Genomic DNA, 25,043 nt, shown 5'->3' with positions numbered 1-25,043 from the left:
TCACCCCCCATAATCCCTCCGGTCACCCCCACCATCCCTCCGGTCACCCCCATGATGGTAATACCCCTAATAGCTGCAGGTTTTGTTCTCGTTTTCTGAAGCAAGTTTTTAAAGCGATCATAAAAGAAAGAGGCAGACCCGCGCACCCCACGCCCCCCGCGCACCCCACGCCCCCCGCGCACCCCACAGCCCCCCCGCGCACCCCACAGCCTCCCCGCGCACCCCACATCCCCCGCGCACCCCACAGCCCCCCCGCGCACCGCACAGCCCCCCGCACACCCCACAGCCCCCGCGCACCCCACACACCCCCGCGCACCCCACAGCCCCCGCGCACCCCACAGCCCCCGCGCACCCCACAGCCCCCGCGCACCCCACACAGCCCCCGCGCACCCCACAGGCTATAACCCCTCGAGTGCCAGCCGCTCCCCGACCATTAGATCTTTCCTGCTGCCATGTCTTGGTCACATCTAAATCTGGGAAAGCTGGGTGATGTTTCTGCCCCGCCCCCGCTCATGTAGCTTTTGTCCTTGTGTGGGGGTGTTGGGGCGCCCTGCGCTGAGACTGAAGGGCAGAGTCCGTGCTGCGTCTACGTGTCCGTTATCAGCCACCTGACGAGGGCAGAGTCCGGGTGTGAAGCCTCAGAGCGTCCTGCCCCGGGGTCTCCTCCCCTCCCTGGCAGGGGCACAGCCGACACTAGTGCCCCCACAGAGGGAGCGGCAGAAAGGGGGGGCATGTGACCTGGGATGGTGGTGGTGGGTGACCACGTGACCTGGGATGATGGTGGTGGGTGACCACGTGACCTGGGATGGTGGTGGTGGGTGACCATGTGATGTGGGGTGGTGGTGGTGAGAGGTCACAATGTGACCTTGGGGATGACCACTTGACCTGGGGGTGGTGGTGGTGAGAGGTCACAATGTGACCTTGGGGAGGGGGGTGACCACGTGACCTGGGGGTACTCTCTGGGGAGAAGAGGGAACTTCACCAGAAGCACAAGGCTGAGGTTGGCTTTTCAGAGGAGATCTCACCCGCTGCAGTGTCCTAAGAAAAGAGAGCAGCACAAGGGTGTGAAGGGTTAAAGAGGGTGACGCCCGCGTCATATTCAGCAGAGGTCCGCTCGCCCCACACATGTTGTGGGCACAAGACCTGGCATCACAGACGGGCGCTGCCATGAATTACCAGGGGGACCTGATCTTGGACCGTGTTCACACCACACGACGCGTGTCACAGACGGACAATGTAGAGCGGCAAATAACAATCTATACCGGGCTCTGCAGGACGTGTAGTGCGGTGTATGTTCTATACCGGGCTCTGCAGGACGTGTAGTGCGGTGTATGTTCTATACCAGACTCTGCAGGACGTGTAGTGCGGTGTATGTTCTGCAGGACGTGTAGTGCGGTGTATGTTCTGCAGGACGTGTAGTGCGGTGTATGTTCTATACCGGGCTCTGCAGGACGTGTAGTGCGGTGTATGTTCTGCAGGACGTGTAGTGCGGTGTATGTTCTATACCGGGCTCTGCAGGACGTGTAGTGCGGTGTATGTTCTATACCGGGCTCTGCAGGACGTGTAGTGCGGTGTATGTTCTGCAGGACGTGTAGTGCGGTGTATGTTCTATACCAGACTCTGCAGGACGTGTAGTGCGGTGTATGTTCTGCAGGACGTGTAGTGCGGTGTATGTTCTGCAGGACGTGTAGTGCGGTGTATGTTCTGCAGGACGTGTAGTGCTGTGTATGTTCTGCAGGACGTGTAGTGCGGTGTATGTTCTGCAGGACGTGTAGTGCGGTGTATGTTCTGCAGGACGTGTAGTGCGGTGTATGTTCTGCAGGACGTGTAGTGCGGTGTATGCTCTGCAGGACGTGTAGTGCGGTGTATGCTCTGCAGGACGTGTAGTGCGGTGTATGTTCTGCAGGACGTGTAGTGCGGTGTATGCTCTGCAGGACGTGTAGTGCGGTGTATGCTCTGCAGGACGTGTAGTGCGGTGTATGTTCTGCAGGACGTGTAGTGCGGTGTATGCTCTGCAGGACGTGTAGTGCGGTGTATGCTCTGCAGGACGTGTAGTGCGGTGTATGTTCTGCAGGACGTGTAGTGCGGTGTATGTTCTGCAGGACGTGTAGTGCGGTGTATGCTCTGCAGGACGTGTAGTGCGGTGTATGTTCTGCAGGACGTGTAGTGCGGTGTATGCTCTGCAGGACGTGTAGTGCGGTGTATGCTCTGCAGGACGTGTAGTGCGGTGTATGCTCTGCAGGACGTGTAGTGCGGTGTATGTTCTGCAGGACGTGTAGTGCTGTGTATGTTCTGCAGGACGTGTAGTGCGGTGTATGCTCTGCAGGACGTGTAGTGCGGTGTATGTTCTGCAGGACGTGTAGTGCGGTGTATGCTCTGCAGGACGTGTAGTGCGGTGTATGCTCTGCAGGACGTGTAGTGCGGTGTATGCTCTGCAGGACGTGTAGTGCGGTGTATGCTCTGCAGGACGTGTAGTGCGGTGTATGCTCTGCAGGACGTGTAGTGCGGTGTATGTTCTGCAGGACGTGTAGTGCGGTGTATGTTCTGCAGGACGTGTAGTGCGGTGTATGTTCTGCAGGACGTGTAGTGCGGTGTATGTTCTGCAGGACGTGTAGTGCTGTGTATGCTCTGCAGGACGTGTAGTGCGGTGTATGTTCTGCAGGACGTGTAGTGCGGTGTATGTTCTGCAGGACGTGTAGTGCGGTGTATGTTCTGCAGGACGTGTAGTGCGGTGTATGTTCTATACCAGACTCTGCAGGACGTGTAGTGCGGTGTATGTTCTGCAGGACGTGTAGTGCGGTGTATGTTCTGCAGGACGTGTAGTGCGGTGTATGTTCTGCAGGACGTGTAGTGCGGTGTATGTTCTGCAGGACGTGTAGTGCGGTGTATGTTCTGCAGGACGTGTAGTGCGGTGTATGTTCTGCAGGACGTGTAGTGCGGTGTATGTTCTGCAGGACGTGTAGTGCGGTGTATGTTCTGCAGGACGTGTAGTGCGGTGTATGTTCTGCAGGACGTGTAGTGCGGTGTATGCTCTGCAGGACGTGTAGTGCGGTGTATGCTCTGCAGGACGTGTAGTGCGGTGTATGCTCTGCAGGACGTGTAGTGCGGTGTATGTTCTGCAGGACGTGTAGTGCGGTGTATGTTCTGCAGGACGTGTAGTGCGGTGTATGCTCTGCAGGACGTGTAGTGCGGTGTATGCTCTGCAGGACGTGTAGTGCGGTGTATGTTCTGCAGGACGTGTAGTGCGGTGTATGCTCTGCAGGACGTGTAGTGCGGTGTATGTTCTGCAGGACGTGTAGTGCTGTGTATGCTCTGCAGGACGTGTAGTGCGGTGTATGTTCTGCAGGACGTGTAGTGCGGTGTATGCTCTGCAGGACGTGTAGTGCGGTGTATGTTCTGCAGGACGTGTAGTGCGGTGTATGTTCTGCAGGACGTGTAGTGCGGTGTATGTTCTGCAGGACGTGTAGTGCGGTGTATGTTCTGCAGGACGTGTAGTGCGGTGTATGTTCTGCAGGACGTGTAGTGCGGTGTATGTTCTGCAGGACGTGTAGTGCGGTGTATGTTCTGCAGGACGTGTAGTGCGGTGTATGTTCTGCAGGACGTGTAGTGCGGTGTATGTTCTGCAGGACGTGTAGTGCGGTGTATGCTCTGCAGGACGTGTAGTGCGGTGTATGTTCTGCAGGACGTGTAGTGCGGTGTATGCTCTGCAGGACGTGTAGTGCGGTGTATGTTCTGCAGGACGTGTAGTGCGGTGTATGTTCTGCAGGACGTGTAGTGCGGTGTATGCTCTGCAGGACGTGTAGTGCGGTGTATGTTCTGCAGGACGTGTAGTGCGGTGTATGTTCTGCAGGACGTGTAGTGCGGTGTATGCTCTGCAGGACGTGTAGTGCGGTGTATGCTCTGCAGGACGTGTAGTGCGGTGTATGCTCTGCAGGACGTGTAGTGCGGTGTATGTTCTGCAGGACGTGTAGTGCGGTGTATGTTCTGCAGGACGTGTAGTGCGGTGTATGTTCTGCAGGACGTGTAGTGCGGTGTATGCTCTGCAGGACGTGTAGTGCGGTGTATGCTCTGCAGGACGTGTAGTGCGGTGTATGTTCTGCAGGACGTGTAGTGCGGTGTATGTTCTGCAGGACGTGTAGTGCGGTGTATGTTCTGCAGGACGTGTAGTGCGGTGTATGTTCTGCAGGACGTGTAGTGCGGTGTATGTTCTGCAGGACGTGTAGTGCGGTGTATGTTCTGCAGGACGTGTAGTGCGGTGTATGTTCTGCAGGACGTGTACTGCGGTGTATGTTCTGCAGGACGTGTACTGCGGTAATACAGGGCTAGTAATAATCTAGTAATGAGGCCGTGGTATTTTCTGCTTCAGATCGGGTCCAGTTTATTTTCCTGCTGCTGTCGACATCCGAGTGTTTGTCCTGCACAATAAGAATAGGCCTTTTGACAATGGGACGGCGGAAATTGCGGGAGGTAGACGGCCGGTATCCGTGTTTTGCAGATCCATGGTTTGCAGACCGCAAAACAGATATGGAGTGAATGTAGACAGGGTGAGGGGTGTGTGACCACGTGACTTGTACAGGGTGAGGGGGGGGCGATCTCATGACCTGGACAGGGTGAGGGAGGGTGACCACGTGACGGGGTGTGACCACATGACCTGTACAGGGTGAGGGGTGTGACCACATGACCTGTACAGGGTGAGGGGTGTGACCACATGACCTGTACAGGGTGAGGGGTGTGACCACATGACCTGTACAGGGTGAGGGGTGTGACCACATGACCTGTACAGGGTGAGGGGTGTGACCACATGACCTGGACAGGGTGAGGGGTGTGACCACATGACCTGTACAGGGTGAGGGGTGTGACCACATGACCTGGACAGGGTGAGGGGTGTGACCACATGACCTGTACAGGGTGAGGGGTGTGACCACATGACCTGTACAGGGTGGAGGGGTGTGACCTGTACAGGGTGAGGGGTGTGACCTGTACAGGGTGAGGGGTGTGACCGGTACAGGGTGAGGGGTGTGACCACATGACCTGTACAGGGTGAGGGGTGTGACCACATGACCTGGACAGGGTGAGGGGTGTGACCACATGACCTGGACAGGGTGAGGGGTGTGACCACATGACCTGTACAGGGTGAGGGGTGTGACCACATGACCTGTACAGGGTGAGGGGGGGGGGGGGGGGGGGGTGACCACATGACCTGGACAGGGTGAGGGGTGTGACCACATGACCTGTACAGGGTGAGTGAGGGGTGTGACCACATGACCTGTACAGGGTGAGGGGGGGGCGACCTCATGACCTGGACAGGGTGAGGGAGGGTGACCACGTGACGGGGTGTGACCACATGACCTGTACAGGGTGAGGGGTGTGACCACATGACCTGTACAGGGTGAGGGGTGTGACCACATGACCTGTACAGGGTGAGGGGTGTGACCACATGACCTGTACAGGGTGAGGGGTGTGACCACATGACCTGTACAGGGTGAGGGGTGTGACCACATGACCTGGACAGGGTGAGGGGTGTGACCACATGACCTGTACAGGGTGAGGGGTGTGACCACATGACCTGGACAGGGTGAGGGGTGTGACCACATGACCTGTACAGGGTGAGGGGTGTGACCACATGACCTGGACAGGGTGAGGGGTGTGACCACATGACCTGTACAGGGTGAGGGGTGTGACCACATGACCTGTACAGGGTGAGGGGGGGGGGGGGACCACATGACCTGGACAGGGTGAGGGGTGTGACCACATGACCTGTACAGGGTGAGGGGTGTGACCACATGACCTGTACAGGGTGAGGGGTGTGACCACATGACCTGTACAGGGTGAGGGGTGTGACCACATGACCTGTACAGGGTGAGGGGTGTGACCACATGACCTGTACAGGGTGGAGGGGTGTGATCACATGACCTGTACAGGGTGAGGGGTGTGACCTGTACAGGGTGAGGGGTGTGACCGGTACAGGGTGAGGGGTGTGACCTGTACAGGGTGAGGGGTGTGACCTGTACAGGGTGAGGGGTGTGACCTGTACAGGGTGAGGGGTGTGACCTGTACAGGGTGAGGGGTGTGACCTGTACAGGGTGAGGGGTGTGACCTGTACAGGGTGAGGGGTGTGACCTGTACAAGGTGAGGGGTGTGACCTGTACAGGGTGAGGGGTGTGACCTGTACAGGGTGAGGGGTGTGACCTGTACAGGGTGAGGGGTGTGACCTGTACAGGGTGAGGGGTGTGACCTGTACAGGGTGAGGGGTGTGACCTGTACAGGGTGAGGGGTGTGACCTGTACAGGGTGAGGGGTGTGACCTGTACAGGGTAAGGGGTGTGACCTGTACAGGGTGAGGGGGGTGACCACGTGACCTGTATAGGGTGAGGGGTGTGACCTGTACAGGGTGAGGGGGGTGACCACGTGACCTGTACAGGGTGAGGGGTGTGACCGGTACAGGGTGAGGGGTGTGACCTGTACAGGGTGAGGGGTGTGACCTGTACAGGGTGAGGGGTGTGACCTGTACAGGGTGAGGGGTGTGACCTGTACAGGGTGAGGGGTGTGACCTGTACAGGGTGAGGGGTGTGACCTGTACAGGGTGAGGGGTGTGGCCACATGCATACAGGGCGGAGTCAGTCCTGTGGTCGTGGTGGTAGCCGGTAAGGTTGGAGCCGCTGCGGTCCTATGTACAAAAAGCGTCTTCACTGGAAAATGAGAAGTTTTATAACATTTTATGGATTCTTTGTGCTTCATTTCCTCTGCTTTCTGTCAGTGAATGGGAACATTCTCGGCAGGGGCGTTGCTAGAGTCTGAAGAGATCCGGGGCACGAGCCCACATGAAGCCACGCCCCCACCCCATGAAGCCACGCCCTCATCACCACCGGGGGGGGGGCCTTAACAGTAGTTATTAACCCCTTTCAGCAATTCCCCCTTCAGTGAATGGGGGACTGCTGAATGGGGTTAATAACTACAGTGACCCCCAGATCATCCATAACAGTGTCACCCCCAGATCCCCCATAAGTGTCACCCACAGATCCCCCATAAGTGTCACCCACAGATCCCCCATGAGTGTCACTCACAGATCCCCCATGAGTGTCACCCACAGATCCCCCATGAGTGTCACCCACAGATCCCCCATGAGTGTCACCCACAGATCCCCCATGAGTGTCACCCACAGATCCCCCATGAGTGTCACCCACAGATCCCCCATGAGTGTCACCCACAGATCCCCCATGAGTGTCACCCACAGATCCCCCATGAGTGTCACCCACAGATCCCCCATGAGTGTCACCCACAGATCCCCCATGAGTGTCACCCACAGATCCCCCATGAGTGTCACCCACAGATCCCCCATAAGTGTCACCCACAGATCCCCCATAAGTGTCACCCACAGATCCCCCATAAGTGTCACCCACAGATCCCCCATAAGTGTCACCCACAGATCCCCCATAAGTGTCACCCACAGATCCCCCATAAGTGTCACCCACAGATCCCCCATAAGTGTCACCCACAGATCCCCCATAAGTGTCACCCACAGATCCCCCATAAGTGTCACCCACAGATCCCCCATGAGTGTCACCCACAGATCCCCCATGAGTGTCACCCACAGATCCCCCATGAGTGTCACCCACAGATCCCCCATGAGTGTCACCCACAGATCCCCCATGAGTGTCACCCACAGATCCCCCATGAGTGTCACCCACAGATCCCCCATGAGTGTCACCCACAGATCCCCCATGAGTGTCACCCACAGATCCCCCATGAGTGTCACCCACAGATCCCCCATAAGTGTCACCCACAGATCCCCCATAAGTGTCACCCACAGATCCCCCATAAGTGTCACCCACAGATCCCCCATAAGTGTCACCCACAGATCCCCCATAAGTGTCACCCACAGATCCCCCATAAGTGTCACCCACAGATCCCCCATAAGTGTCACCCACAGATCCCCCATAAGTGTCACCCACAGATCCCCCATGAGTGTCACCCACAGATCCCCCATGAGTGTCACCCACAGATCCCCCATGAGTGTCACCCACAGATCCCCCATGAGTGTCACCCACAGATCCCCCATGAGTGTCACCCACAGATCCCCCATGAGTGTCACCCACAGATCCCCCATGAGTGTCACCCACAGATCCCCCATGAGTGTCACCCACAGATCCCCCATGAGTGTCACCCACAGATCCCCCATGAGTGTCACCCACAGATCCCCCATGAGTGTCACCCACAGATCCCCCATGAGTGTCACCCACAGATCCCCCATGAGTGTCACCCACAGATCCCCCATAAGTGTCACCCACAGATCCCCCATAAGTGTCACCCACAGATCCCCCATAAGTGTCACCCACAGATCCCCCATAAGTGTCACCCACAGATCCCCCATAAGTGTCACCCACAGATCCCCCATAAGTGTCACCCACAGATCCCCCATAAGTGTCACCCACAGATCCCCCATGAGTGTCACCCACAGATCCCCCATAAGTGTCACCCACAGATCCCCCATAAGTGTCACCCACAGATCCCCCATAAGTGTCACCCACAGATCCCCCATAAGTGTCACCCACAGATCCCCCATAAGTGTCACCCACAGATCCCCCATAAGTGTCATCCACAGATCCCCCATAAGTGTCACCCACAGATCCCCCATGAGTGTCACCCACAGATCCCCCATGAGTGTCACCCACAGATCCCCCATGAGTGTCACCCACAGATCCCCCATGAGTGTCACCCACAGATCCCCCATAAGTGTCACCCACAGATCCCCCATAAGTGTCACCCACAGATCCCCCATAAGTGTCACCCACAGATCCCCCATAAGTGTCACCCACAGATCCCCCATAAGTGTCACCCACAGATCCCCCATAAGTGTCACCCACAGATCCCCCATAAGTGTCATCCACAGATCCCCCATAAGTGTCACCCACAGATCCCCCATAAGTGTCACCCACAGATCCCCCATAAGTGTCACCCACAGATCCCCCATAAGTGTCACCCACAGATCCCCCATAAGTGTCATCCACAGATCCCCCATAAGTGTCACCCACAGATCCCCCATAAGTGTCACCCACAGATCCCCCATAAGTGTCATCCACAGATCCCCCATAAGTGTCATCCACAGATCCCCCATAAGTGTCACCCACAGATCCCCCATGAGTGTCACCCACAGATCCCCCATGAGTGTCACCCACAGATCCCCCATAAGTGTCACCCACAGATCCCCCATAAGTGTCACCCACAGATCCCCCATAAGTGTCACCCACAGATCCCCCATGAGAGTCACCCACAGATCCCCCATAAGTGTCCCCCACAGATCCCCCATAAGTGTCACCCACAGATCCCCCATAAGTGCCACCCACAGATCCCCCATAAGTGTCACCCACAGATCCCCCATAAGTGTCACCCACAGCTCCGCCTCCCAGGTAATTTATTCACTTCTCTGCCTATGTCATCCACAGATCCCCTCCCCGCCCAGCTCCGCCTCCTAGCTAATTTATTCACTTCTCTGCCTATGTCATCCACAGATCCCCTCCCCGCCCAGCTCCGCCTCCTAGCTAATTTATTCACTTCTCTGCCTATGTCATCCACAGATCCCCTCCCCGCCCAGCTCCGCCTCCTAGCTAATTTATTCACTTCTCTGCCTATGTCATCCACAGATCCCCTCCCCGCCCAGCTCCGCCTCCTAGCTAATTTATTCACTTCACTTGCCTCTGTAATCTCGCACAGGCGCACTGGCAGAAGCATCGTCTAACGAGGTGCGCCTGCGCTCGATGATGCCTCTGCCAGTGCGCCTGTGCGAGATTACAGAGGCAAGTGAAGTGAATAAATTAGCTAGGAGGCGGAGCTGGGCGGGGAGGGGATCTGTGGATGACATAGGCAGAGAAGTGAATAAATTAGCTAGGAGGCGGAGCTGGGCGGGGAGGGGATCTGTGGATGACATAGGCAGAGAAGTGAATAAATTAGCTAGGAGGCGGCCGGCCCTGCATTCGGGGCACTGGACAAAACATCCGGGGCTCCAGAACGAGAAATTATTTCTCGGGCTGTCTTCCTACATGTGGCCGCTGTGGACACGCTCCGTGCGGACTTTGTTGGTGCTCGAGTCACGTGGGACTGTATCTGCTGCAGATCCTAAAGATGGACGATGGGTGGTGTGACGCCATCACGTAGCCGCATGTCTATAGCCACGCCCACGGCGTCCTGTTGTGGTCATGACGACCAGCGCTTATAAAGATAAAAAAAGCGAACTCTGGGAAGGTTTGATCCTGTTGCTGCCCGTAGTCATAATGTAAGTGGCGGCTGCCTGAGTGTGAGCTTCCGGAAGTGTGTGTTAGATATGTGGCGTCCTGTATAGAATGCTGCAGTTACCGGGGGGTGTCCTGTATAGAGTGCTGCAGTTACCGGGGGGGGGTGTCCTGTATAGAGTGCTGCAGTTATTGGGGGGGGGGGTCCTGTATAGAGTGCTGCAGTTATTGGAGGGGGTGTCCTGTATAGGGTGCTGCAGTTACCGGGGGGTGTCCTGTATAGAGTGCCGCAGTTATTGGGGGAGGTGTCCTGTATAGAGTGCTGCAGTTACCGGGGGGTGTCCTGTATAGAGTGCTGCAGTTATCGGGGGGTGTCCTGTATAGAGTGCTGCAGTTATCGGGGGGGTGTCCTGTATAGAGTGCTGCAGTTATTGGAGGGGGTGTCCTGTATAGAGTGCTGCAGTTACCGGGGGGTGTCCTGTATAGAGTGCCGCAGTTATTGGGGGAGGTGTCCTGTATAGAGTGCTGCAGTTATCGGGGGGTGTCCTGTATAGAGTGCTGCAGTTATTGGGGGAGGTGTCCTGTATAGAGTGCTGCAGTTATTGGGGGAGGTGTCCTGTATAGAGTGCTGCAGTTATTGGTGTCCTGTATAGAGTGCTGCAGTTATTGGGGAGGTGTCCTGTATAGAGTGCTGCAGTTATTGGGGAGGTGTCCTGTATAGAGTGCCGCAGTTATTGGGGGGGTGTCCTGTATAGAGTGCTGCAGTTACCGGGGGGTGTCCTGTATAGAGTGCTGCAGTTACCGGGGGGTGTCCTGTATAGAGTGCTGCAGTTATTGGGAGGTGTCCTGTATAGAGTGCTGCAGTTATTGGGGGAGGTGTCCTGTATAGAGTGCTGCAGTTATTGGGGGAGGTGTCCTGTATAGAGTGCTGCAGTTATTGGGGGGGTGTCCTGTATAGAGTGCTGCAGTTATTGGGGAGGTGTCCTGTATAGAGTGCTGCAGTTACCGGGGGGTGTCCTGTATAGAGTGCTGCAGTTACCGGGGGGTGTCCTGTATAGAGTGCTGCAGTTATTGGGGGGGTGTCCTGTATAGAGTGCTGCAGTTACCGGGGGGTGTCCTGTATAGAGTGCCGCAGTTACCGGGGGGTGTCCTGTATAGAGTGCCGCAGTTACCGGGGGAGGTGTCCTGTATAGAGTGCCGCAGTTATTGGGGGAGGTGTCCTGTATAGAGTGCTGCAGTTATTGGGGGGGTGTCCTGTATAGAGTGCTGCAGGTATTGGGGGGTGTCCTGTATAGAGTGCTGCAGTTATTTGGGGGTGTCCTGTATAGAGTGCTGCAGTTATTTGGGGGTGTCCTGTATAGAGTGCTGCAGTTATTTGGGGGTGTCCTGTATAGAGTGCTGCAGTTACCGGGGGGTGTCCTGTATAGAGTGCTGCAGTTACCGGGGGGTGTCCTGTATAGAGTGCTGCAGTTACCGGGGGGTGTCCTGTATAGAGTGCTGCAGTTACCGGGGGGTGTCCTGTATAGAGTGCTGCAGTTACCGGGGGGTGTCCTGTATAGAGTGCTGCAGTTACCGGGGGGTGTCCTGTATAGAGTGCTGCAGTTACCGGGGGGTGTCCTGTATAGAGTGCTGCAGTTACCGGGGGGTGTCCTGTATAGAGTGCTGCAGTTACCGGGGGGTGTCCTGTATAGAGTGCTGCAGTTACCGGGGGGTGTCCTGTATAGAGTGCTGCAGTTACCGGGGGGTGTCCTGTATAGAGTGCTGCAGTTACCGGGGGGTGTCCTGTATAGAGTGCTGCAGTTACCGGGGGGTGTCCTGTATAGAGTGCTGCAGTTACCGGGGGGTGTCCTGTATAGAGTGCTGCAGTTACCGGGGGGTGTCCTGTATAGAGTGCTGCAGTTCCCGGGGGGTGTCCTGTATAGAGTGCTGCAGTTACCGGGGGGTGTCCTGTATAGAGTGCTGCAGTTACCGGGGGGTGTCCTGTATAGAGTGCTGCAGTTACCGGGGGGTGTCCTGTATAGAGTGCTGCAGTTACCGGGGGGTGTCCTGTATAGAGTGCTGCAGTTACCGGGGGGTGTCCTGTATAGAGTGCTGCAGTTACCGGGGGGTGTCCTGTATAGAGTGCTGCAGTTACCGGGGGGTGTCCTGTATAGAGTGCTGCAGTTACCGGGGGGTGTCCTGTATAGAGTGCTGCAGTTACCGGGGGGTGTCCTGTATAGAGTGCTGCAGTTATTTGGGGGTGTCCTGTATAGAGTGCTGCAGTTATTTGGGGGTGTCCTGTATAGAGTGCTGCAGTTACCGGGGGGTGTCCTGTATAGAGTGCTGCAGTTACCGGGGGGTGTCCTGTATAGAGTGCCGCAGTTACCGGGGGGTGTCCTGTATAGAGTGCTGCAGTTAGTGGGGGGGGGGGGTGTCCTGTATAGAGTGCCGCAGTTAGTGGGGGGGGGGGGGGGGCCTGTATAGAGTGCCGCAGTTAGTGGGGGGGGGGGGGTGTCCTGTATAGAGTGCCGCAGTTATTGGGGGGAGGGGGTGTCCTGTATAAAGTGCCGCAGTTATCGGGGGGTGTCCTTTATAGAGTGCCGCAGTTATTGGTGTCCTGTATAAAGTGCCGCAGTTATTACATAGTAACATAGTACATAAGGCCGAAAAAAGACATTTGTCGATCCAGTTCGACTTGTTATCCTGCAAGTTGATCCAGAGGAAAGCAAAAAACCCTGTGAGGTAGAAGCCAATTTTCTCCACTTTAGGGGAATAAAAAATTCCTTCCCGACTCCAATCAGGCATCAGAATAACTCCCTGGATCAACGACCCCTCTCTAGTAGCTATAGCCTGTAATATTATTACACTCCAGGAACACATCCAGGCCCCTCCTGAATTCCTTTATTGTACTCACCATCACCACCTCCTCAGGCAGAGAGTTCCATAGTCTCACTGCTCTTACAGTAAAGAGTCTATAGTCTCACTGCTCTTACAGTAAAGAGCCCATAGTCTCACTGCTCTTACAGTAAAGAGTCCATAGTCTCACTGCTCTTACAGTAAAGAGTCCATAGTCTCACTGCTCTTACAGTAACGAGTCCATAGTCTCACTGCTCTTACAGTAAAGAGTCCATAGTCTCACTGTTCTTACAGTATAGAGTCCATAGTCTCACTGTTCTTACAGTACAGAGTCCATAGTCTCACTGTTCTTACAGTATAGAGTCCATAGTCTCACTGCTCTTACAGTATAGAGTCCATAGTCTCACTGCTCTTACAGTATAGAGTCCATAGTCTCACTGCTCTTACAGTAAAGAGTCCATAGTCTCACTGCTCTTACAGTAAAGAGTCCAGAGTCTCACTGTTCTTACAGTATAGAGTCCATAGTCTCACCGCTCTTACAGTAAAGAGTCCATAGTCTCACTGCTCTTACAGTATATAGTCCATAGTCTCACTGCTCTTACAGTATAGAGTCCATAGTCTCACTGCTCTTACAGTATAGAGTCCATAGTCTCACTGCTCTTACAGTATAGAGTCCATAGTCTCACTGCTCTTACCGTAAAGAGTCCATAGTCTCACTGCTCTTACCGTAAAGAGTCCATAGTCTCACTGCTCTTACAGTAAAGAGTCCATAGTCTCACTGCTCTTACAGTAAAGAGTCCATAGTCTCACTGCTCTTACAGTAAAGAGTCCATAGTCTCACTGCTCTTACAGTAAAGAGTCCATAGTCTCACTGCTCTTACAGTAAAGAGTCCATAGTCTCACTGCTCTTACAGTAAAGAGTCCATAGTCTCACTGCTCTTACAGTAAAGAGTCCATAGTCTCACTGCTCTTACAGTAAAGAGTCCATAGTCTCACTGCTCTTACAGTAAAGAGTCCATAGTCTCACTGCTCTTACAGTAAAGAGTCCATAGTCTCACTGCTCTTAAAGTAAAGAGTCCATAGTCTCACTGCTCTTACAGTAAAGAGTCCATAGTCTCACTGCTCTTACAGTAAAGAGTCCATAGTCTCACTGCTCTTACAGTAAAGAGTCCATAGTCTCACTGCTCTTACAGTAAAGAGTCCATAGTCTCACTGCTCTTACAGTAAAGAGTCCATAGTCTCACTGCTCTTACAGTAAAGAGTCCATAGTCTCACTGCTCTTACAGTAAAGAGTCCATAGTCTCACTGCTCTTACAGTAAAGAGTCCATAGTCTCACTGCTCTTACAGTAAAGAGTCCATAGTCTCACTGCTCTTACAGTAAAGAGTCCATAGTCTCACTGCTCTTACAGTAAAGAGTCCATAGTCTCACTGCTCTTACAGTAAAGAGTCCATAGTCTCACTGCTCTTACAGTAAAGAGTCCATAGTCTCACTGCTCTTACAGTAAAGAGTCCATAGTCTCACTGCTCTTACAGTAAAGAGTCCATAGTCTCACTGCTCTTACAGTAAAGAGTCCATAGTCTCACTGCTCTTACAGTAAAGAGTCCATAGTCTCACTGCTCTTACAGTAAAGAGTCCATAGTCTCACTGCTCTTACAGTAAAGAGTCCATAGTCTCACTGCTCTTACAGTAAAGAGTCCATAGTCTCACTGCTCTTACAGTAAAGAGTCCATAGTCTCACTGCTCTTACAGTAAAGAGTCCATAGTCTCACTGCTCTTACAGTAAAGAGTCCATAGTCTCACTGCTCTTACAGTAAAGAGTCCATAGTCTCACTGCTCTTACAGTAAAGAGTCCATAGTCTCACTGCTCTTACAGTAAAGAGTCCATAGTCTCACTGCTCTTACAGTAAAGAGTCCATAGTCTCACTGCTCTTACAGTAAAGAGTCCATAGTCTCACTGCTCTTACAGTAAAGAGTCCATAGTCTCACTGCTCTTACAGTAAAGAGTCCATAGTCTCACTGCTCTTACAGTAAAGAGTCCATAGTCTCACTGCTCTTACAGTAAAGAGTCCATAGTCTCACTGCTCTTACAGTAAAGAGTCCATAGTCTCACTGCTCTTACAGTAAAGAGTCCATAGTCTCACTGCTCTTACAGTAAAGAGTCCATAGTCTCACTGCTCTTACAGTAAAGAGTCCATAGTCTCACTGCTCTTACAGTAAAGAGTCCATAGTCTCACTGCTCTTACAGTAAAGAGTCCATAGTCTCACTGCTCTTACAGTAAAGAGTCCATAGTCTCACTGCTCTTACAGTAAAGAGTCCATAGTCTCACTGCTCTTACAGTAAAGAGTCCATAGTCTCACTGCTCTTACAGTAAAGAGTCCATAGTCTCACTGCTCTTACAGTAAAGAGTCCATAGTCTCACTGCTCTTACAGTAAAGAGTCCATAGTCTCACTGCTCTTACAGTAAAGAGTCCATAGTCTCACTGCTCTTACAGTAAAGAGTCCATAGTCTCACTGCTCTTACAGTAAAGAGTCCATAGTCTCACTGCTCTTACAGTAAAGAGTCCATAGTCTCACTGCTCTTACAGTAAAGAGTCCATAGTCTCACTGCTCTTACAGTAAAGAGTCCATAGTCTCACTGCTCTTACAGTAAAGAGTCCATAGTCTCACTGCTCTTACAGTAAAGAGTCCATAGTCTCACTGCTCTTACAGTAAAGAGTCCATAGTCTCACTGCTCTTACAGTAAAGAGTCCATAGTCTCACTGCTCTTACAGTAAAGAGTCCATAGTCTCACTGCTCTTACAGTAAAGAGTCCATAGTCTCACTGCTCTTACAGTAAAGAGTCCATAGTCTCACTGCTCTTACAGTAAAGAGTCCATAGTCTCACTGCTCTTACAGTAAAGAGTCCATAGTCTCACTGCTCTTACAGTAAAGAGTCCATAGTCTCACTGCTCTTACAGTAAAGAGTCCATAGTCTCACTGCTCTTACAGTAAAGAGTCCATAGTCTCACTGCTCTTACAGTAAAGAGTCCATAGTCTCACTGCTCTTACAGTAAAGAGTCCATAGTCTCACTGCTCTTACAGTAAAGAGTCCATAGTCTCACTGCTCTTACAGTAAAGAGTCCATAGTCTCACTGCTCTTACAGTAAAGAGTCCATAGTCTCACTGCTCTTACAGTAAAGAGTCCATAGTCTCACTGCTCTTACAGTAAAGAGTCCATAGTCTCACTGCTCTTACAGTATAGAGTCCATAGTCTCACTGCTCTTACAGTATAGAGTCCATAGTCTCACTGCTCTTACAGTAAAGAGTCCATAGTCTCACTGCTCTTACAGTATAGAGTCCATAGTCTCACTGCTCTTACAGTATAGAGTCCATAGTCTCACTGCTCTTACAGTATAGAGTCCATAGTCTCACTGCTCTTACAGTATAGAGTCCATAGTCTCACTGCTCTTACAGTATAGAGTCCATAGTCTCACTGCTCTTACCGTAAAGAGTCCATAGTCTCACTGCTCTTACAGTATAGAGTCCATAGTCTCACTGCTCTTACCGTAAAGAGTCCATAGTCTCACCGCTCTTACAGTAAAGAGTCCATAGTCTCACTGCTCTTACAGTAAAGAGTCCATAGTCTCACTGCTCTTACAGTAAAGAGTCCATAGTCTCACTGCTCTTACAGTAAAGAATCCTCTTCTATGTTTGTGTACAAACCTTCTTTCCTCCAGATGCAGAGGATGTCCCCTCGTCACAGTCCTGGGGATAAATAGATGATGGGAGTGATCTCTGTACTGACCCCTGATATATTTATACATAGTTATTAGATCTCCCCTCAGTCATCTTTTTTTCTAAAGTGAATAACCCTAATGTTGATAATCTTTCAGGGTACTGTAGTTGCCAATTCCAGTTATTACTTTAGTTGCCCTCCTCTGGACCCTCTCCAGCTCTGCTATGTCTGCCTTGTTCACAGGAGCCCAAAACTGTACACAGTCCTCCATGTGTGGTCTGACTAGTGATGTGTAAAGTGGCAGGACTATGTTCTCATCACCGCCATCTATGCCCCTTTTGATGCAACCCATTATCTTATTGCCATCTATGCCCCTTTTGATGCAACCCATTATCTTATTGGCCTTGACAGCAGCTGCCTGACACTGTTTTTTGCAGCTTAGGCTACTTTCACACCTGCATTCAGGTGTCCGCTCCGTTTGAAGGGGCTCACGAGCGGTCCTGAACGCAGCCGTCTGGTCGCAATGCATTCTCAATGGAGGTGGATCCACTGAGAATGCATCCGCCTGCCAGCGTTCAGCCTCCGCTCCGCTCAGTGAGCGGGTGTCCGCCTGGCCGTGCGGAGGCGAGCGGATCCGTCCAGACTTATAATGTAAGTCAATGGGGACGGATCCGCTTGAAGATGACACCATATGGCTCAATCTTCAAGCGGATCCGTTCCCCATTGACTTTCAATGTAAAGTCTGAACGGATCCGCTCAGACAACTTTCACACTTAGAAAATTTTCTAAGTTTTAATGCAGACGGATCCGCTCCGAACGCTAGTGTGAAAGTAGCCTTAGTTTGCTGTTTATTAAAATTCCTAGATCCTTTTCCATGTCAGTGTTACCCAGTGTTTTACCATTTAGTATGTACGGGTGACTTGCATTATTCCTTCCCATGTGCATAACCTTACATTTGTCAGTGTTAAACCTCATCTTCCACTTCTCTGCCCAATCCTCCAAACTATCCAGATCCCTCTGTAGTATATATATATATATATATATACAGTATACTGTCCTCTGTAGTATATATACAGTATACTGTCCTCTGTAGTATATATACAGTATACTGTCCTCTGTAGTATATATACAGTATACTGTCCTCTGTAGTATATATACAGTATACTGTCCTCTGTAGTATATATACAGTATACTGTCCTCTGTAGTATATATACAGTATACTGTCCTCTGTAGTATATATATACAGTATACTGTCCTCTGTAGTATATATATACAGTATACTGTCCTCTGTAGTATATATATACAGTATACTGTCCTCTGTAGTATATATATACAGTATACTGTCCTCTGTAGTATATATATACAGTATACTGTCCTCTGTAGTGTATATATACAGTATACTGTCCTCTGTAGTGTATATATACAGTATACTGGCCTCTGTAGTGTATATATATATATATACAGTATACTGGCCTCTGTAGTGTATATATACAGTATACTGGCCTCTGTAGTGTATATATACAGTATATAATACAGACAGTCCGTGCAGATCTGAGAGAGCGGTGACATTGCTGAGCTCCGTGCTTTACATTAGATAGATTATATATATATATACAGTATATAATACAGACAGTCCGTGCAGATCTGAGAGAGAGCGGTGACATTGCTGTGCTCTGTGCTTTACATTAAATAGATTATATATATATATATATACAGTATATAATACAGACAGTCCGTGCAGATCTGAGAGAGCGGTGACATTGCTGAGCTCTGTGCTTTACATTAGATAGATTATATATATATATATATATACAGTATATAATACAGACAGTCCGTGCAGATCTGAGAGAGAGCGGTGACATTGCTGAGCTCTGTGCTTTACATTAGATAGATTATATATATATACAGTATATAATACAGACAGTCCGTGCAGATCTGAGAGAGCGGTGACATTGCTGAGCTCTGTGCTTTACATTAGATAGATTATATATATATATATATACAGTATATAATACAGACAGTCCGTGCAGATCTGAGAGAGAGCGGTGACATTGCTGTGCTCTGTGCTTTACATTAGATAGATTATATATATATATATATACAGTATATAATACAGACAGTCCGTGCAGATCTGAGAGAGCGGTGACATTGCTGAGCTCTGTGCTTTACATTAGATAGATTATATATATATATACAGTATATAATACAGACAGTCCGTGCAGATCTGAGAGAGCGGTGACATTGCTGTGCTCTGTGCTTTACATTAGATAGATTATATATATATATATACAGTATATAATACAGACAGTCCGTGCAGATCTGAGAGAGCGGTGACATTGCTGTGCTCTGTGCTTTACATTAGATAGATTATATATATATATACAGTATATAATACAGACAGTCCGTGCAGATCTGAGAGAGCGGTGACATTGCTGAGCTCCGTGCTTTACATTAGATAGATTATATATATATATACAGTATATAATACAGACAGTCCGTGCAGATCTGAGAGAGCGGTGACATTGCTGAGCTCCGTGCTTTACATTAGATAGATTATATATATATATATACAGTATATAATACAGACAGTCCGTGCAGATCTGAGAGAGCGGTGACATTGCTGTGCTCTGTGCTTTACATTAGATAGATTATATATATATATATATATACAGTATATAATACAGACAGTCCGTGCAGATCTGAGAGAGCGGTGACATTGCTGAGCTCTGTGCTTTACATTAGATAGATTATATATATATATATATATATATATATATATATATATATATACAGTATATAATACAGACAGTCCGTGCAGATCTGAGAGCGGTGACATTGCTGAGCTCCGTGCTTTACATTAGATAGATTATATATATATATATACAGTATATAATACAGACAGTCCGTGCAGATCTGAGAGAGAGCGGTGACATTGCTGAGCTCTGTGCTTTACATTAGATAGATTATATATATATATATATATACAGTATATAATACAGACAGTCCGTGCAGATCTGAGAGAGAGCGGTGACATTGCTGTGCTCTGTGCTTTACATTAGATAGATTATATATATATATACAGTATATAATACAGACAGTCCGTGCAGATCTGAGAGAGCGGTGACATTGCTGTGCTCTGTGCTTTACATTAGATAGATTATATATATATATATACAGTATATAATACAGACAGTCCGTGCAGATCTGAGAGAGCGGTGACATTGCTGTGCTCTGTGCTTTACATTAGATAGATTATATATATATATACAGTATATAATACAGACAGTCCGTGCAGATCTGAGAGAGAGCGGTGACATTGCTGAGCTCTGTGCTTTACATTAGATAGATTATATATATATATACAGTATATAATACAGACAGTCCGTGCAGATCTGAGAGAGAGCGGTGACATTGCTGAGCTCCGTGCTTTACATTAGATAGATTATATATATATATATACAGTATATAATACAGACAGTCCGTGCAGATCTGAGAGAGAGCGGTGACATTGCTGAGCTCCGTGCTTTACATTAGATAGATTATATATAGATATATACAGTATATAATACAGACAGTCCGTGCAGATCTGAGAGAGCGGTGACATTGCTGTGCTCTGTGCTTTACATTAGATAGATTATATATATATATACAGTATATAATACAGACAGTCTGTGCAGATCTGAGAGAGAGCGGTGACATTGCTGTGCTCTGTGCTTTACATTAGATAGATTATATATATATATATACAGTATATAATACAGACAGTCCGTGCAGATCTGAGAGAGAGCGGTGACATTGCTGAGCTCCGTGCTTTACATTAGATAGATTATATATAGATATATACAGTATATAATACAGACAGTCCGTGCAGATCTGAGAGAGCGGTGACATTGCTGTGCTCTGTGCTTTACATTAGATAGATTATATATATATATACAGTATATAATACAGACAGTCTGTGCAGATCTGAGAGAGAGCGGTGACATTGCTGTGCTCTGTGCTTTACATTAGATAGATTATATATATATACAGTATATAATACAGACAGTCCGTGCAGATCTGAGAGAGAGCGGTGACATTGCTGTGCTCTGTGCTTTACATTAGATAGATTATATATATATATATATACAGTATATAATACAGACAGTCCGTGCAGATCTGAGAGAGCGGTGACATTGCTGTGCTCTGTGCTTTACATTAGATAGATTATATATATATATACAGTATATAATACAGACAGTCCGTGCAGATCTGAGAGAGAGCGGTGACATTGCTGTGCTCTGTGCTTTACATTAGATAGATTATATATATATATATACAGTATATAATACAGACAGTCCGTGCAGATCTGAGAGAGAGCGGTGACATTGCTGAGCTCCGTGCTTTACATTAGATAGATTATATATATATATATACAGTATATAATACAGACAGTCCGTGCAGATCTGAGAGAGAGCGGTGACATTGCTGAGCTCCGTGCTTTACATTAGATAGATTATATATAGATATATACAGTATATAATACAGACAGTCCGTGCAGATCTGAGAGAGCGGTGACATTGCTGTGCTCTGTGCTTTACATTAGATAGATTATATATATATATACAGTATATAATACAGACAGTCTGTGCAGATCTGAGAGAGAGCGGTGACATTGCTGTGCTCTGTGCTTTACATTAGATAGATTATATATATATACAGTATATAATACAGACAGTCCGTGCAGATCTGAGAGAGAGCGGTGACATTGCTGTGCTCTGTGCTTTACATTAGATAGATTATATATATATATATACAGTATATAATACAGACAGTCCGTGCAGATCTGAGAGAGCGGTGACATTGCTGAGCTCTGTGCTTTACATTAGATAGATTATATATATATATATATACAGTATATAATACAGACAGTCCGTGCAGATCTGAGAGAGAGCGGTGACATTGCTGTGCTCTGTGCTTTACATTAGATAGATTATATATATATATATACAGTATATAATACAGACAGTCCGTGCAGATCTGAGAGAGAGCGGTGACATTGCTGAGCTCTGTGCTTTACATTAGATAGATTATATATATATACAGTATATAATACAGACAGTCCGTGCAGATCTGAGAGAGAGCGGTGACATTGCTGTGCTCTGTGCTTTACATTAGATAGATTATATATATATATACAGTATATAATACAGACAGTCCGTGCAGATCTGAGAGAGCGGTGACATTGCTGAGCTCTGTGCTTTACATTAGATAGATTATATATATATATATATACAGTATATAATACAGACAGTCCGTGCAGATCTGAGAGAGAGCGGTGACATTGCTGAGCTCTGCGCTTTACATTAGATAGATTATATATATATATACAGTATATAATACAGACAGTCCGTGCAGATCTGAGAGAGCGGTGACATTGCTGAGCTCTGTGCTTTACATTAGATAGATTATATATATATATATACAGTATATAATACAGACAGTCCGTGCAGATCTGAGAGAGCGGTGACATTGCTGTGCTCTGTGCTTTACATTAGATAGATTATATATATATATATACAGTATATAATACAGACAGTCCGTGCAGATCTGAGAGAGCGGTGACATTGCTGTGCTCTGTGCTTTACATTAGATAGATTATATATATATATACAGTATATAATACAGACAGTCCGTGCAGATCTGAGAGAGCGGTGACATTGCTGTGCTCTGTGCTTTACATTAGATAGATTATATATATATATACAGTATATAATACAGACAGTCCGTGCAGATCTGAGAGAGCGGTGACATTGCTGAGCTCTGTGCTTTACATTAGATAGATTATATATATATATATATACAGTATATAATACAGACAGTCCGTGCAGATCTGAGAGAGCGGTGACATTGCTGAGCTCTGTGCTTTACATTAGATAGATTATATATATATATATACAGTATATAATACAGACAGTCCGTGCAGATCTGAGAGAGAGCGGTGACATTGCTGTGCTCTGTGCTTTACATTAGATAGATTATATATATATATATACAGTATATAATACAGACAGTCCGTGCAGATCTGAGAGAGAGCGGTGACATTGCTGAGCTCTGTGCTTTACATTAGATTATATATATATATATATATATACAGTATATAATACAGACAGTCCGTGCAGATCTGAGAGAGCGGTGACATTGCTGAGCTCTGTGCTTTACATTAGATAGATTATATATATATATATATACAGTATATAATACAGACAGTCCGTGCAGATCTGAGAGAGCGGTGACATTGCTGAGCTCTGTGCTTTACATTAGATAGATTATATATATATATATATACAGTATATAATACAGACAGTCCGTGCAGATCTGAGAGAGCGGTGACATTGCTGTGCTCTGTGCTTTACATTAGATAGATTATATATATATATACAGTATATAATACAGACAGTCCGTGCAGATCTGAGAGAGAGCGGTGACATTGCTGTGCTCTGTGCTTTACATTAGATAGATTATATATATATATATACAGTATATAATACAGACAGTCCGTGCAGATCTGAGAGAGCGGTGACATTGCTGTGCTCTGTGCTTTACATTAGATAGATTATATATATATATACAGTATATAATACAGACAGTCCGTGCAGATCTGAGAGAGAGCGGTGACATTGCTGTGCTCTGTGCTTTACATTAGATAGATTATATATATATATATACAGTATATAATACAGACAGTCCGTGCAGATCTGAGAGAGCGGTGACATTGCTGTGCTCTGTGCTTTACATTAGATAGATTATATATATATATATACAGTATATAATACAGACAGTCCGTGCAGATCTGAGAGAGCGGTGACATTGCTGAGCTCTGTGCTTTACATTAGATAGATTATATATATATATATACAGTATATAATACAGACAGTCCGTGCAGATCTGAGAGAGCGGTGACATTGCTGTGCTCTGTGCTTTACATTAGATAGATTATATATATATATATATATATATATATATATATATATATATATATATATATATATATATATACAGTATATAATACAGACAGTCCGTGCAGATCTGAGAGCGGTGACATTGCTGAGCTCCGTGCTTTACATTAGATAGATTATATATATATATATACAGTATATAATACAGACAGTCCGTGCAGATCTGAGAGAGCGGTGACATTGCTGTGCTCTGTGCTTTACATTAGATAGATTATATATATATATACAGTATATAATACAGACAGTCCGTGCAGATCTGAGAGAGCGGTGACATTGCTGAGCTCTGTGCTTTACATTAGATAGATTATATATATATACAGTATATAATACAGACAGTCCGTGCAGATCTGAGAGAGCGGTGACATTGCTGAGCTCCGTGCTTTACATTAGATAGATTATATATATATATACAGTATATAATACAGACAGTCCGTGCTGATCTGAGAGAGCGGTGACATTGCTGTGCTCCGTGCTTTACATTAGATAGATTATATATATATATATATACAGTATATAATACAGACAGTCCGTGCAGATCTGAGAGAGCGGTGACATTGCTGAGCTCTGTGCTTTACATTAGATAGATTATATATATATATATATACAGTATATAATACAGACAGTCCGTGCAGATCTGAGAGAGCGGTGACATTGCTGAGCTCTGTGCTTTACATTAGATAGATTATATATATATATATATATACAGTATATAATACAGACAGTCCGTGCAGATCTGAGAGAGAGCGGTGACATTGCTGAGCTCTGTGCTTTACATTAGATAGATTATATATATATATATATATACAGTATATAATACAGACAGTCCGTGCAGATCTGAGAGAGCGGTGACATTGCTGAGCTCTGTGCTTTACATTAGATAGATTATATATATATATATACAGTATATAATACAGACAGTCCGTGCAGATCTGAGAGAGCGGTGACATTGCTGTGCTCTGTGCTTTACATTAGATAGATTATATATATATATATATACAGTATATAATACAGACAGTCCGTGCAGATCTGAGAGAGCGGTGACATTGCTGTGCTCTGTGCTTTACATTAGATAGATTATATATATATATACAGTATATAATACAGACAGTCCGTGCAGATCTGAGAGAGAGCGGTGACATTGCTGAGCTCTGTGCTTTACATTAGATAGATTATATATATATATACAGTATATAATACAGACAGTCCGTGCAGATCTGAGAGAGAGCGGTGACATTGCTGTGCTCTGTGCTTTACATTAGATAGATTA

General features: G+C 47.8%; 1 protein-coding gene across 4 annotated transcripts in view; it reads left to right on the top strand.

Annotated features, from left to right (window-relative positions):
• Positions 1–25,043, top strand: part of C7H2orf76 (chromosome 7 C2orf76 homolog) — a 53,540-nt gene that overhangs the window by 298 nt on the left and 28,199 nt on the right. The window contains exons 1-2 of one of the 4 annotated variants that reach the window (XM_040413073.1): positions 985–1,044; positions 1,075–1,108. The exons of 2 other annotated variants lie outside the window; for them this stretch is intronic. The gene's annotated coding sequence lies outside the window, so the exon portion shown is untranslated. Of the gene's footprint in view, positions 1–984; positions 1,045–1,074; positions 1,109–10,241; positions 10,270–25,043 lie in introns of those variants that run through there. One more of the 4 variants, XM_040413074.1, reaches the window with a different exon arrangement.

The sequence above is a fragment of the Bufo bufo genome, assembly GCF_905171765.1.
Source record: "Bufo bufo chromosome 7 unlocalized genomic scaffold, aBufBuf1.1 SUPER_7_unloc_5, whole genome shotgun sequence".
NCBI classification, from domain to species: Eukaryota; Metazoa; Chordata; class Amphibia; order Anura; family Bufonidae; genus Bufo; species Bufo bufo.
Note: the sequence above shows the minus strand (reverse complement) of the source record. Positions and strands in the feature narration are given on the sequence as shown.